The sequence below is a fragment of the Salvelinus namaycush genome, chromosome 27 (assembly GCF_016432855.1).
Source record: "Salvelinus namaycush isolate Seneca chromosome 27, SaNama_1.0, whole genome shotgun sequence".
NCBI classification, from domain to species: domain Eukaryota; kingdom Metazoa; phylum Chordata; class Actinopteri; order Salmoniformes; family Salmonidae; genus Salvelinus; species Salvelinus namaycush.
The window spans coordinates 12,359,225-12,373,153 of NC_052333.1; positions in this window are offsets into that span (position 1 = coordinate 12,359,225).

Consider the following 13,929-nt stretch of genomic DNA (forward strand, 5'->3'; position numbering starts at 1 on the left):
ACCCTACCCGGGTCGACCACACCAGAGGGGGGACTGCAACAGCGATCACCAACTGGACATCTGCTGTCCAGCCATGGAGCAGACTTCTTCATTCGCAGAAACCCTACCTGGGTCGACCACCAGATGGGGACCACAACGATGGTCCACAACCAGGACAACCCACGGTCATTTGTATGTTGGTTTACAACATGCAGGTTAATCGCAAGATTGAACCCAACATGGGGGGACTGTCATGACGTTGGGTTGGGGGTAGGTTTATGACAGTCATAAATACCTCTTTCCCCCTTTTTCTCTCTCCCTACTATAACTGATGTGACATAAGGAAACCCATGGGTTAACATAGAGATTCTGGGTAACATCAGAAGTGGGGGGAAATGAACTATATTCTGGTAATCCGACCAACTGAACATATGCGGTGGTACTTAAGGTATATTATGTCAGTTCGGTTGCCCTCTGACACATTCTCATCAATGATAGAATGACATAAACTCTACTGTGGAAAGTCTAAACGTCAGAGGTATCGGATTCACATGGAATTGTTGTTTAATTCAAATGTTTGAATATGACATTATTTGTGAAGAGGTGAAATGTAATTTTAGCTTCCAAATGAGAGATCTGGACTTTCATAAGTGTTCCTCTGCTCACAGTGGCCCGCCCCTGTGAAGAGGCATGGGTAATAGACTTTTCAGACACACCCCTCTCCCTCCACTATAAAAGCCATTGACAAGAATATAACTTTCTGTTCCGGGTACACTAGGATGACGGTCCGGTGTCAGAATGGTTCAGATAATAACTACAGAACTAAGCCAACATCAGCATGGACTTTGATTGTGAATGGTATGAACTTTGAACTCGTATTCACTACAGAAGTGATATCTCCTAGCCGTTGAGTTAGCAACAGCTAAACGCAGGTTAGGAAGGAATTTTGAGTATCCCGTCTACTACACACAACGTTCCTCCAACGTATCCAGTAAGGCCCCAGAGACATTCTTCAAAGGACAGAGGACTCGGGTTGGCGACACGGCCAATCTACCACCAACCTACAGAAGCGCAGCTCAGAGTAAATATTTATTGCATTTTCCTTTTCGAATGGGCGGTAATTTAGAATGCATAAGATACTGTATTTACGATAGCACAGCTCGCCTATGTTCCAGTCTCCCGCTCTTTCACTAGGACCCAGCCCCTTCCCTTTGTGTAACAAGCTGTCATATCTATTCCGCCCGCTAGGGACGTTTTTCTGTATGACGTAATTTGTGATCAAGTTATGATTTAATTGTATATGTGTGATTCTGTGTGATTAGTTAGGTATTTAGTAAATAAATAATTAACTAACTAACTAAATAAATAACTAACCGACTTGCCAAAACTATAGTTTGTTAACAAGAAATGTGTGGAGTGGTTGAAAAATGAGTTTTAATGACTCCAACCTAAGTGTATGTAAACTTCCGACTTCAACTGTAACTAGGCAAGTCAGCTAAGAACAATTTCTTATTTACAATGAAGGCCTACACCGGCCAAACCCGGACGACGCTGGGCCAATTGTGCACCGCCCTATGGGACTCCCAATCACGGCCGGTTGTGATACAGCCTGGATTCGAACCAGGGTGTCTGTAGTGACGTCTCAAGCACTGAGATGCAGTGCCTTAGACCGCTGCGAGGAAGGAGCAAAAATGTGTGTGTGTGTGTGTGTACGTGTGTGAACATACGTGTGTGTGTGTACGTGTGTGAGTGTGTACGTGTGTGAGTGTGTACGTGTGCATGTATACTATGCATGCACATGTTTTTGTGTGTATGTGTAGCAAGCATGCGTTGGTGGGTGTGTGTGCGTGTGTGTGTTTGTGTTGATGCATCTGAAGTACGGTAATCTACTGTACATGCTCTGGTTGTAATACACCCTCTCTCTTGATTCAGGATTATTCACAGCACCAGAGAGGAGTATACTTCTTCTCTTTCTACAGCCATGCAGGGGGGGAATGGAGAATAGTGGTCACTGCTATGAATCATTCCAGCAGAGCGGACATTGCTGACACAATGGCGAACGGAGCTGCCCTTCAGCTGAACAGGGGAGATCAGGTGTACATGCGTCTTGCGACCAACACACACATCTTTGACGATTCACAACGCAAAAGTACATTTAGTGGCTTCCTGCTTTTCACTGTGTGAGTCCCTTACGATTCAAGATCATTTGGTCACTATAATCCCACCTATATAAAAATGTCTGTATTTCAATTTTATATAGGTGGCATTTTGTATGCATGTCATTTGTATGTGTGTTTTACTGTATATAATATCTCTTACTGATTTGCCCTTTGTTTGTATGTTCTACCTCTTTTTGGTCACTAAAAAGTCCAGCCACACAGGTTCAGTTTCATCCAGTGAAGGCTGCTGAGAGGAAGACGGCTCATAATAATGTCTGGAACGGAACAAATGGAATGACGTCAAACACTAAGAAACCATGTATTTGATACCATTCCACCGACTCCGCTCTAGCCATTACCACGAGCCCGTCCTCCCCAATTAAGGTGCCACCAACCTCCTGTGGTCTCATCAAATGTTGTTCTATGTTTAACTCCTACTGTACATCCACCCCTCACAGACACACATGTTCTGGGGTACAAGATAACTTGTTGGTTTGATGAGCAGATAATGCAAAGAACAAGAAGGCCCGCACACTGTTAAAGCTCCCAATTCACTGATTTATTGACAGTGTTTCCATCCCAAACAGATCTTCGTCAGGTCAAACAAACAAACTGAGTGTTCACATCCCAAAATATACACGTCACCTCACATGACCATTGCGAACATGACACATTAGTAGATGATGACCAGAAACGTTATAATTTGGTATCAATGTTAGCCCTAGTGTCAGGAGTCATCTAACCATAAACTGTTGTAAATGCTGAAGGCAGGTCATAAACACAAGTCATAAACATCATTCAAAGGAGATTAAATCCTTCAGAGATTTTTATATTTTTAAAAGCACCTCCACACAGTAACCGGCGATGCATACGAAGTGAAATCATCTTAATTATTCTTTATTGTTGTTCAAGGCGAGGACTTTTTAATCAACTGCACATTTTCTCTCTTTAGATTATTTTTAGTTTATTAAAAAAAAAAATCTCTCAAGACAAAAAAATCATTGTTCTCAAAGATCATTTCTCACATATTAATGTGGGGACAGGATTTATGCGTTGTGCGCAGAGAGACTATGAGACAAACTGCCTCTAATTCCTTCATTTATACTCTGCTGTAGAAGAGCGAGAAGTAGAACACGGGCACATGACAGTTCATAGATCAAAAGGCTTTCATTATTCACACATTAGCATACAGTTGACTAAATATATATACGTATATATATCTAATAACGTATTTGTATTCTAGATCATTCTCTGAGAACGTTAAAAGCTCACTTCAAGTTCAAGTTTAAACTGTATTTGTCCCAGAGTGGAATTGGTTTTGCAGCAAAAAATAACATTAAACATATACAATCAATATGGATCACAATGACACCCGGTTATAGTGAATACAATGAGTAAGTTGATCAAGTCATAGGTCTGACAGCCATCAATACTAATATATACAGTAGGCCTACTAGTGATCAACATTAGCAGCAGCACAAATGTATAGCAAGACAAAGTTGCCGAATAAGTAAAGTGCTCTGTGCATTCTTAGATCATCTGGTCAACAACAATGTGCTTCGGATCAGAACACAGATATTAAGAGATACACTGGTGACTGCACTATTGACACTCCCTCTGCCATCCCCCATTGTCTACTAAACTCCAGTCCAGCCCTCTCTCTGAACACACACACACACACATTTAGTTTTTACTCTGAATGGTTCATAAAACAATAATGTTCCCTTTGATAGCATTGAGTGCCAGCTAGCCAACATCTCAGTCAACATTAGTTGATTGCAAATTAATTAAATTAGCCAACATCATTAGGGAGCAGTGGAGCAGCAGGGCTGTAGGGTTAGGGTTAGAGTAACGGTGGTCAACATCATTAAGGTGCAGTGGTGCAGCAGGGCTGTAGGGTTGGGGTTAGAGTAACGGTGGTCAACATCATTAAGGTGCAGTGGTGCAGCAGGGCTGTAGGGTTGGGGTTAGAGTAACGGTGGCCAACATCATTAAGGTGCAGTGGTGCAGCAGGGCTGTAGGGTTGGGGTTAGTAACGGTGGTCAACATCATTAAGGTGCAGTGGTGCAGCAGGGCTGTAGGGTTGGGGTTAGTAACGGTGGTCAACATCATTAAGGCATTAAGGTGCAATGGTGCAGCAGGGCTGTAGGGTTGGGGTTAGAGTAACAGTGGTCAACATCATTAAGGTGCAGTGGTGCAGCAGGGGTGTAGGGTTGGGGTTAGAGTAACGGTGGTCAACATCATTAAGGTGCAGTGGTGCAGCAGGGCTGTAGGGTTGGGGTTAGAGTAACGGTGGTCAACATCATTAAGGTGCAGTGGTGCAGCAGGGCTGTAGGGTTGGGGTTAGAGTAACGGTGGTCAACATCATTAAGGTGCAGTGGTGCAGCAGGGCTGTAGGGTTGGGGTTAGTAATGGTGGTCAACATCATTAAGGTGCAGTGGTGCAGCAGGGCTGTAGGGTTGGGGTTAGTAATGGTGGTCAACATCATTAAGGTGCAGTGGTGCAGCAGGGCTGTAGGGTTGGGGTTAGAGTAACGGTGGTCAACATCATTAAGGTGCAGTGGTGCAGCAGGGCTGTAGGGTTGGGGTTAGAGTAACAGTGGTCAACATCATTAAGGTGCAGTGGTGCAGCAGGCCTGTAGGGTTGGGGTTAGAGTAACGGTGGCCAACATCATTAAGGTGCAGTGGTGCAGCAGGGCTGTAGGGTTGGGGTTAGAGTAACGGTGGTCAACATCATTAAGGTGCAGTGGTGCAGCAGGGGTGTAGGGTTGGGGTTAGAGTAACAGTGGTCAACATCATTAAGGTGCAGTGGTGCAGCAGGGCTGTAGGGTTAGGGTTAGAGTAACAGTGGTCAACATCATTAAGGTGCAGTGGTGCAGCAGGGCTGTAGGGTTGGGGTTAGAGTAACGGTGGCCAACATCATTAAGGTGCAGTGGTGCAGCAGGGGTGTAGGGTTGGGGTTAGAGTAACGGTGGTCAACATCATTAAGGTGCAGTGGTGCAGCAGGGCTGTAGGGTTGGGGTTAGAGTAACAGTGGTCAACATCATTACGGTGCAGTGGTGCAGCAAGGCTGTAGGGTTGGGGTTAGAGTAACAGTGGTCAACATCATTAAGGTGCAGTGGTGCAGCAGGGCTGTAGGGTTGGGGTTAGAGTAACAGTGGTCAACATCATTAAGGTGCAGTGGTGCAGCAGGGCTGTAGGGTTAGGGTTAGAGTAACGGTGGTCAACATCATTAAGGTGCAGTGGTGCAGCAGGGCTGTAGGGTTGGGGTTAGTAATGGTGGTCAACATCATTAAGGTGCAGTGGTGCAGCAGGGCTGTAGGGTTGGGGTTAGAGTAACAGTGGTCAACATCATTAAGGTGCAGTGGTGCAGCAGGGCTGTAGGGTTGGGGTTAGAGTAACGGTGGCCAACATCATTAGGGAGCAGTGGTGCAGCAGGGCTGTAGGGTTAGGGTTAGAGTAACGGTGTTCAACATCATTAAGGTGCAGTGGTGCAGCAGGGCTGTAGGGTTGGGGTTAGAGTAACAGTGGTCAACATCATTAAGGTGCAGTGGTGCAGCAGGGCTGTAGGGTTGGGGTTAGTAACGGTGGTCAACATCATTAAGGTGCAGTGGTGCAGCAGGGCTGTAGGGTTGGGGTTAGTAACGGTGGTCAACATCATTAAGGTGCAGTGGTGCAGCAGGGCTGTAGGGTTGGGGTTAGAGTAACGGTGGTCAACATCATTAAGGTGCAGTGGTGCAGCAGGGCTGTAGGGTTGGGGTTAGTAACGGTGGTCAACATCATTAAGGTGCAGTGGTGCAGCAGGGCTGTAGGGTTGGGGTTAGTAACGGTGGTCAACATCATTAAGGTGCAGTGGTGCAGCAGGGCTGTAGGGTTGGGGTTAGAGTAACGGTGGTCAACATCATTAAGGTGCAGTGGTGCAGCAGGGCTGTAGGGTTGGGGTTAGTAACGGTGGTCAACATCATTAAGGTGCAGTGGTGCAGCAGGGCTGTAGGGTTGGGGTTAGTAACGGTGGTCAACATCATTAAGGTGCAGTGGTGCAGCAGGGCTGTAGGGTTGGGGTTAGAGTAACGGTGGCCAACATCATTAAGGTGCAGTGGTGCAGCAGGGCTGTAGGGTTGGGGTTAGAGTAACGGTGGCCAACATCATTAAGGTGCAGTGGTGCAGCAGGGCTGTAGGGTTGGGGTTAGAGTAACGGTGGTCAACATCATTAATAAGGTGCAGTGGTGCAGCAGGGCTGTAGGGTTGGGGTTAGTATTGGTGGTCAACATCATTAAGGTGCAGTGGTGCAGCAGGGCTGTAGGGTTGGGGTTAGAGTAACGGTGGTCAACATCATTAATAAGGTGCAGTGGTGCAGCAGGCCTGTAGGGTTGGGGTTAGTATTGGTGGTCAACATCATTAAGGTGCAGTGGTGCAGCAGGGCTGTAGGGTTAGGGTTAGAGTAACGGTGGTCAACATCATTAAGGTGCAGTGGTGCAGCAGGGCTGTAGGGTTGGGGTTAGAGTAACGGTGGCCAACATCATTAAGGTGCAGTGGTGCAGCAGGGCTGTAGGGTTGGGGTTAGAGTAACAGTGGTCAACATCATTAAGGTGCAGTGGTGCAGCAGGCCTGTAGGGTTAGGGTTAGTAACGGTGGTCAAAGGTGTTTGATAGTGTTGAGGTGAGGGCTCTTTGCAGGCCAGTCAAGTTCTTCCACACGATCTCGACAAACCAGTTCTGTATGAACCTCGCTTTGTGCACGGGGGCTTTGTCATGCTGAAACAGGAAAGGGCCTTCCCCAAACTGTTGCCCCAAAGTTGGACGCAAAGAATCGTCTAGAATGTCATTGCATGCTGTAGTGTTAAGATTTCCCTTCACTGGAACTAAGGGGCCTAACCCAAACCCTGAAAAACAGCCCCAGAACATTATTCCTCCTCCACCAAACTTTACAGTTGGCACTATGCATTGGTGCAGGTAGCGTTCTCGTGGCATTCATCAAACCCAGATTAGTCCGTCGGACTGTCAGCCGGTGAAGCGTGATTCATCACTCCAGAGAACACGTACGCGTCCACTGCTCCAGAGTCCAATGGCGGCGAGCTTTACACCACTCCAGCCGATGCTTGGGACTGCGCATGGGGATCTTAGGCTTGTGTGTGGCTGCTCGGCCATGGAAACCCATTTCATGAAGCTCCCGGCGAACAGTTCTTGTGCTTACGTTGCTTCCAGAGGCAGTTTGGAACTCGGTAGCGAGTGTTGCAACCGAAAGGCAGGCTATTTTTACACGCTACGTGCTTCAGCATTCAGCGGTCCGTTTCTGTGAGCTTGTGTGGCCTACCACTTCGCGGCTGAGTCGTTATTGCTCTTAGACGTTTCCACTTCACAATAACAGCACTTACAGTTGACCTTGACAGCTCTAGCAGGGCAAAAATTTGATGAACTGACTTGTTGGAAAGGTGGCATCCTATGACGGTGCCACGTTGAAAGTCACTGAGCTCTTCAGTAAGGCCATTCTACTGCCAATGTTTGTCTATGGATATTGCATGACTGTATGCTCGGTTTCATACACCTGTCAGCAATGTGTTTGGCTGAAATAGCCAAATCCACTAATTTTAAGGGATGTCCATATACTTTTGTATATATAGTGTAGCTGGGAAGGGGTGACGATACCAGCCACTACAACTTCCTGAGTGATTTACCACAATGTACTTTCCCACCGTGCCTGACTACTTTGATAGATCAGACCAGATAGATCAGAAGTGTTGAGTTGATGGATGATTTCAACAGATAAACACGTTTTCACATCATGCTATTTCAATGAATGCTCAACCAACCTGTAACTCTCAGACACAGGGCATTGATAGAAACAGGTGTTTTATTGAAGAGAGGTGGCATGCACAGTTTAGCGGCTTTATCTAGTTCTAATGTGTATTGTGTAACATTGCAACAACAACAAAAAAGTATCTGTCCGAGTGAATCTGTGTCTTGTCAGACATAGGCTAGGGCCTCTCAGTGCTCTGCCTGGCTGCTGTCTATCTCTCTCTCTCTCCTCTCTCTCTCTCTCTCTCTCTCTCTCTCTCTCTCTCTCTCTCTGTCTCTCTCTCCTCTCTCTCTCTCTCTCTCTCTCTCTCTCTCTCTCTCTCTTTCTTGCTGTCTGTGTGTGTCTGCTCAATGATGTTGCCCATTGCTACTCTTCATCAGATAGTGAAGCGTTCAAGCCCCATTTGCTCTGAATGGCTTTTAGCGTAATTCAATAAAGATTTGTGGCATTCTGTCATCTGCTAGCATGACGACGTCTCTGCCGGGGCCAATCAGGGGCCGTGGAATCCTCGTCATCGGTAATATTAGCTATAATAATGATAATGGTGTTTCTGAAAATGCAGCGCTTCTGAGTATTATGATGATGATGACGATGGTAATGATGATGATGATTAGACATTATTGTTGTTTCGTTACTCTGCTCCCCCCCCCCCCCCCCCCCCCCCCCCCGCCGCCTATATCAACATCCTTCTACATTACTCTTTAAAGGTCCAATGCATCTGTTTTTATCTCAATATCACATCATTTCTGGTTAACGACTAAGTACCTTACTGTGATTGTTTTAAATTAAAATGGTCAAAAATAAACAAAAATAGCTTCTTAGCTAAGAGCACTTTCTTAAGCAATCATTTTTCGAGGACTTTCTGGGAGTGGTCTGACTGGGGAGGGGGTAAATTAAAATTTGATGTTATTACCAGAGAGGTTTAGAACTCTCTTTCTTATTATTGGTCTGTTAACTAATTTACTGCATGGTGATGTCACCATGGAAGGCCAAAACTCAAACCCACCAAAACAGGCTGAAATTTCAGGCATTCTTTTCAAACAGCTCTTACACTGAAAGAGCATTATCATCATTTTCACAATTTCACACTATTATTTCAACCTCATAGTTTGGAAATAAATATACAACAGTTGGAATATCATGTTTTTGACTGCACTGGGCCTTTAACGCAGGACAGGTTAATGACCCCTTATACCCCCACTCTCTCCCCCCTCCCCCCTCTCCCCCCTCTCTCCCATCAGACATGACTGAGGTTCTGAAAGGGGCTATAGACTTGTTGCCTTTATCTGTGATGACCTTCCTGGCTGTGACCAAGAAGTCAACTCTGAGAAGTATGAAGCACCATGAGCATTGAAGTATCATCAACACTGGTCAAAAGCAATCTTAAAAAGAGTCCCCAGTACAGATGGTTTCTCTCTTACACACACACACACACACACACACACACACACACACACACACACACACACACACACACACACACACACACACACACACACACACACACACACACTTTTTCTCATATAAACTTATGTCGTACTTTGTACTTTATATATATTTTCTTAGTGACTTCTCCAACAATTATCATCAACTGTCTCTAATTATCTCGTTAACTTTATCTTAATCAGCACTAATGAGTTTGATTGTTCTGAGAACCGCCTCGCTGCTCTTAATAATCAGTGTCTGCTTCTCTATCAGTGTTTCAGGTGCTCACCAGAACCCTACAAGGCTCTTAGCGACGTACATGTATATATACTTTACCTACCTACAGTGTATATAGGTCATAACTCAGTTATTACCCAATAATACTATAAATTGTGCCTTCCTGTATTATACTTATGCTAAAATCTTTATTGTATTCTACTGCCATTTACTTTATGTTCGTATTCTTATTTTAGTGCTATTTCTTATTGTTGTTGCATTGTTGAGAAGGAACCTGCAAGTAGGCATTTCGTTCGATGATATACAGTATAAGGGAACTAACAAGACTGCTCCGTTAGAGCTCCTAATCGACAGGTGTACTTGGTGTATTGAGTTGGATGGAAGCTCTCCAGCACTCTAACAATAAACAATGATTCATTTAAGATTGACTTCGAGTGTCCTGTGGTAAGATTTTACATAACAGTGGCAGCATCATGCTGTGGGGATGTTTTTCAGCGGCAGGGACTGGGAGACTAGTCAGGATTGAGGGAAAGATGAATGGAGCAATGTACAGAGAGGTCCTTGATAAAAACCTGCTCCAGAGCACTCGGGACCTGGGGCAAAGGTTCACTTTCCAACAGGGCAGCGACCCTAAGCACACAGACAAGACAACGCAGGAGTGGCTTCGGGAAAAGTCTCTGAATGTGCTGAGTGGCCCAGCCAGAGCCCGGACGTGAACCCGATCGAACATCTCTGGAGAGACCTGAAAATAGCTGTGCAGCGACGCTCCCCATCCAACCTGACCGAGCTTGAGAGGATCTGCAGCGAAGAACGGGAGAAACTCCCCAAATACAGGTGTGCCAAGCTTGTAGCGTCATACCCAAGAAGACTCGAGGCTGTAATCTCTGCCAAAGGTGCTTCAACAAAGTACTGAGTAAATGGTCTGAATACTTTTATTAATTTTTTTACATTTGCAAACATTTCTAAAAACCTGTTCTTGCTTTGTCATTATGTGGTATTGTGTGTAGATTGATGAGGGAAAAAAACAATTTTGGAATAAGGCTGTAACATAGCAAAATGTGGAAAAATTCAAGGGGTCTGAATACTTCCTGAATGCACTGTGTATTTTACATTTACATTTAAGTCATTTAGCAGACGCTCTTATCCAGAGCGACTTACAAATTGGTGCATTCACCTTATGATATCCAGTGGAACAGCCACTTTACAATAGTGCATCTAAATCTTTTAAGGGGGGGGGGGGGGGGGGGGGGGTTAGAAGGATAACTTTATCCTATCCTAGGTATTCCTTAAAGAGGTGGGGTTTCAGGTGTCTCCGGAAGGTGGTGATTGACTCCGCTGACCTGGCGTCGTGAGGGAGTTTGTTCCACCATTGGGGTGCCAGAGCAGCGAACAGTTTTGACTGGGCTGAGCGGGAACTGTACTTCCTCAGAGGTAGGGAGGCGAGCAGGCCAGAGGTGGATGAACGCAGTGCCCTTGTTTGGGTGTAGGGCCTGATCAGAGCCTGAAGGTACGGAGGTGCCGTTCCCCTCACAGCTCTGTAGGCAAGCACCATGGTCTTGTAGCGGATGCGAGCTTCAACTGGAAGCCAGTGGAGAGAGCGGAGGAGCGGGGTGACGTGAGAGAACTTGGGAAGGTTGAACACCAGACGGGCTGCGGCGTTCTGGATGAGTTGTAGGGGTTTAATGGCACAGGCAGGGAGCCCAGCCAACAGCGAGTTGCAGTAATCCAGACGGGAGATGACAAGTGCCTGGATTAGGACCTGCGCCGCATCCTGTGTGAGGCAGGGTCGTACTCTGCGAATGTTGTAGAGCATGAACCTACAGGAACGGGCCACCGCCTTGATGTTAGTTGAGAACGACAGGGTGTTGTCCAGGATCACGCCAAGGTTCTTAGCGCTCTGGGAGGAGGACACAATGGAGTTGTCAACCGTGATGGCGAGATCATGGAACGGGCAGTCCTTCCCCGGGAGGAAGAGCAGCTCCGTCTTGCCGAGGTTCAGCTTGAGGTGGTGATCCGTCATCCACACTGATATGTCTGCCAGACATGCAGAGATGCGATTCGCCACCTGGTTATCAGAAGGGGGAAAGGAGAAGATTAATTGTGTGTCGTCTGCATAGCAATGATAGGAGAGACCATGTGAGGTTATGACAGAGCCAAGTGACTTGGTGTATAGCGAGAATAGGAGAGGGCCTAGAACAGAGCCCTGGGGGACACCAGTGGTGAGAGCACGTGGTGCGGAGACAGATTCTCGCCACGCCACCTGGTAGGAGCGACCTGTCAGGTAGGACGCAATCCAAGCGTGGGCCGCGCCGGAGATGCCCAACTCGGAGAGGGTGGAGAGGAGGATCTGATGGTTCACAGTATCAAAGGCAGCCGATAGGTCTAGAAGGATGAGAGCAGAGGAGAGAGAGTTAGCTTTAGCAGTGCGGAGCGGAGCGCCTCCGTGACACAGAGAAGAGCAGTCTCAGTTGAATGACTAGTCTTGAAACCTGACTAATTTGGATCAAGAAGGTCATTCTGAGGGAGATAGCAGGAGAGCTGGCCAAGGACGGCACGTTCAAGAGTTTTGGAGAGAAAAGAAAGAAGGGATACTGGTCTGTAGTTGTTGACATCGGAGGGATCGAGTGTAGGTTTTTTCAGAAGGGGTGCAACTCTCGCTCTCTTGAAGACGGAAGGGACGTAGCCAGCGGTCAAGGATGAGTTGATGAGCGAGGTGAGGTAAGGGAGAAGGTCTCCGGAAATGGTCTGGAGAAGAGAGGAGGGGATAGGGTCAAGCGGGCAGGTTGTTGGGCGGCCGGCCGTCACAAGACGCGAGATTTCATCTGGGGAGAGAGGGGAGAAAGAGGTCAAAGCACAGGGTAGGGCAATGTGAGCAGAACCAGCGGTGTCGTTTGACTTAGCAAACGAGGATCGGATGTCGTCGACCTTCTTTTCAAAATGGTTGACGAAGTCATCCGCAGAGAGGGAGGAGGGGGGGGGAGGGGGAGGAGGATTCAGGAGGGAGGAGAAGGTGGCAAAGAGCTTCCTAGGGTTAGAGGCAGATGCTTGGAATTTAGAGTGGTAGAAAGTGGCTTTAGCAGCAGAGACAGAAGAGGAAAATGTAGAGAGGAGGGAGTGAAAGGATGCCAGGTCCGCAGGGAGGCGAGTTCTCCTCCATTTCCGCTCGGCTGCCCGGAGCCCTGTTCTGTGAGCTCGCAATGAGTCGTCGAGCCACGGAGCAGGAGGGGAGGACCGAGCCGGCCTGGAGGATAGGGGACATAGAGAGTCAAAGGATGCAGAAAGGGAGGAGAGGAGGGTTGAGGAGGCAGAATCAGGAGATAGGTTGGAGAAGGTTTGAGCAGAGGGAAGAGATGATAGGATGGAAGAGGAGAGAGTAGCGGGGGAGAGAGAGCGAAGGTTGGGACGGCGCGATACCATCCGAGTAGGGGCAGAGTGGGAAGTGTTGGATGAGAGCGAGAGGGAAAAGGATACAAGGTAGTGGTCGGAGACTTGGAGGGGAGTTGCAATGAGATTAGTGGAAGAACAGCATCTAGTAAAGATGAGGTCAAGCATATTGCCTGCCTTGTGAGTAGGGGGGGAAGGTGAGAGGGTGAGGTCAAAAGAGGAGAGGAGTGGAAAGAAGGAGGCAGAGAGGAATGAGTCAAAGGTAGACGTGGGGAGGTTAAAGTCACCCAGAACTGTGAGAGGTGAGTCATCCTCAGGGAAGGAACTTATCAAGGCGTCAAGCTCATTGATGAACTCTCCAAGGGAACCTGGAGGGCGATAAATGATAAGGATGTTAAGCTTGAAAGGGCTGGTAACTGTGACAGCATGGAATTCAAAGGAGGCGATAGACAGATGGGTCAGGGGAGAAAGAGAGAATGTCCACTTGGGAGAGATGAGGATCCCAGTGCCACCACCCCGCTGACCAGAAGCTCTCGGGGTGTGCGAGAACACGTGGGCAGACGAGGAGAGAGCAGTAGGAGTAGCAGTGTTATCTGTGGTAATCCATGTTTCCGTCAGTGCCAAGAAGTCGAGGGACTGGAGGGAAGCATAGGCTGGGATGAACTCTGCCTTGTTGGCCGCAGATCGGCAGTTCCAGAGGCTGCCGGAGACCTGGAACTCCACGTGGGTCGTGCGCGCTGGGACCACCAGGTTAGGGTGGCAGCGGCCACGCGGTGTGAAGCGTTTGTATGGTCTGTGCAGAGAGGAGAGAACAGGGATAGACAGACACATAGTTGACAGGCTACAGAAGAGGCTACGCTAATGCAAAGGAGATTGGAATGACAAGTGGACTACACGTCTCGAATGTTCAGAAAGTTAAGCTTACGTTGCAAAAATCTTATTGACTAAAA